This window comes from Ceratotherium simum, chromosome 33, assembly GCF_057802395.1.
Source record: "Ceratotherium simum simum isolate JZ-2026a chromosome 33, ASM5780239v1, whole genome shotgun sequence".
NCBI classification, from domain to species: Eukaryota; Metazoa; Chordata; class Mammalia; order Perissodactyla; family Rhinocerotidae; genus Ceratotherium; species Ceratotherium simum.
In genome coordinates, this window is record NC_141932.1 from 24,702,898 (window position 1) to 24,704,945 (window position 2,048).

A 2,048-nucleotide genomic window follows, 5' to 3' on the forward strand; every position below is an offset into this window, starting at 1 on the left:
ATGTGGCCCATCCACCGCTCCCGGGGCCGCGGTTGGGGGTTTCGCCTGAGGGACTTGCGCCAGACCCCAAACCCCGGCGCCTGGGCTGTGGCTGCGCCCAGAAGACTCCACCGGTCCGGGCTGGTGGCAATCCTGCCACCACGGCTGCGGAGCCCTCGAGAGACAGGTTTTGAAGCAGCTACCCTGCTAGAGTTAGGTCTCACCCAGCCGTGTATCTTTCTCTATGTACTTTGTGCGAATACATTTTGGAACATCAGGTAAGAGCCTATTGGTGAAATCTGGCTTTGATTCATGAATGAAGACTTACTCTTGATAGAAGTATTTTAAAAGAAATATCTCTACAATGGCACCGCTTCTCCAGCCATGCTGAGGCTACGTCCCACATACAGCAACTAGAAGGATGTGCAACTATGACATACAGCTATCTACTGGGGCTTTGGGGGAAAAAAAGGAGGAGGATTGGCAATAGCTGTTAGCTCAGAGCCGGTCTTCCTCAGCAAAAAGAGGAGGATTAGCATGGATGTTAGCTCAGGGCTGATCTCCCTCACACAAAAAAATAAAAAGATAAAAGAATCTTCAGGGAAAAGATAAACCTCTCACAGTGTCACTAAAGGATTTTTAATCTGAAGACCTGTCTTGGTTGGTTTGGGTGGCTATAACAACATAAGTTATTTTAAGTTCGCGTGCTCTGCTTCCACAGCCTGGGGATCGCGGGTTTGGATCCTGGCCCCGGACATATGCACCATTCGTCAAGCCCTGCTCTGGTGGTATCCCATATACAAAATAGAGGAAGATGGGCCACAGATGTTAGCTCAGGGCCAATCTGTGGCCCATCTTCCTCACACACAAAAAACAAACCCCACAGACTCGGTGGCTTATAAACAGCAATTTATCGCTCACAGTTCCGGAGGCTGGAAATCTGAGCCTGGAGTGCCAGCATGGTTGTGTGAGGGCCCTCTTCCAGGTGGCAGACTTCTCATCGTAACCTCAGGAACGGCTAGGGAGCTCTGTGGGATCTCTTTCATAACAGCACTAATCCCATTCATGAGGGCTCTATCATCAGAATCTAATCACCTCCAAAAGGCCCCACCTATTCCATCACCTTTGGGGTTAGAATTTCAACATATAAATTTTGGAGGGACACAAACATTCAGAATGTAGCAAGATCACCTTAGTAATAAGATTGAGGAATTGAGTTCTCCTAAGACTTATCACATTATGGAGGATTGTTTAATGCACTGGTAGATGATGTTCATAAATTTTTTATTAGTGAATAAAAGAGAACAATTTCTAGGATAAAATGGAACAGACAGTTCATGAACACAGCCAGGAAGTGGTTCTGAGACGTGGAAGAATAGGAAGTGGAAGCTTGAAAGTTGCTGAAGTTGGAGCTCAAAAGATGCTGAAATCTAGAAGGTGAAAAACGTTATCACTCAATGGGAGGTGAAGTATAAAGAAGTAAAGGCAAGAAGTGCCCAGTTACTGAAAATGCTTCAGAACGTGGAGTAAATGATAAAGCAGAAACACTGCTACAAGTGGAGAATCACAAAGTATCAAGAATGAGCTAACTCTACAGATGACCACCTCATTCTGCATTAGAACAAGAAAAATCTAAAGTGAAAGCATTACAAGCAGAATTAGCAAAATACCAGGGTGGCAGAAAAGGGGAAAGAAACTCCAGTGTAGGTGATGGCATTGGTCTTTGCGATCAACACAAAAATTAGAACTTGCAGAGTTTTGCAAATATATATATATATTTTGGAATACTGGAATATATATATATAATCCATCTATATATATACATATATATATAATCTATCTATATATATATAGCCAGTCTGCTAAACTACGGAGTTTTTGTTGCAGAAACTAAAAATGACTGGCTCACTAACAGTCTATAATTTTATGTTCTTTTGGCTTAAAGTGAAAAGAAGAAAAATTGAATTCCAACAGAACTCAATGATCATTGTTTGCTACACGTACTTCCTATCACTTTAGTTTTTCATCAGTCAATAAAATTTACTCTTCTACTAAAAAAAGAAAAAAAT

At 42.3% G+C, this 2,048-nt stretch overlaps 1 pseudogene; it reads left to right on the forward strand.

Annotated features, from left to right (window-relative positions):
- LOC147912898 (G kinase-anchoring protein 1 pseudogene) lies at positions 1 to 1,724 on the forward strand (annotated as a pseudogene).
- The last annotated feature ends 324 nt before the right edge of the window (positions 1,725 to 2,048 follow it).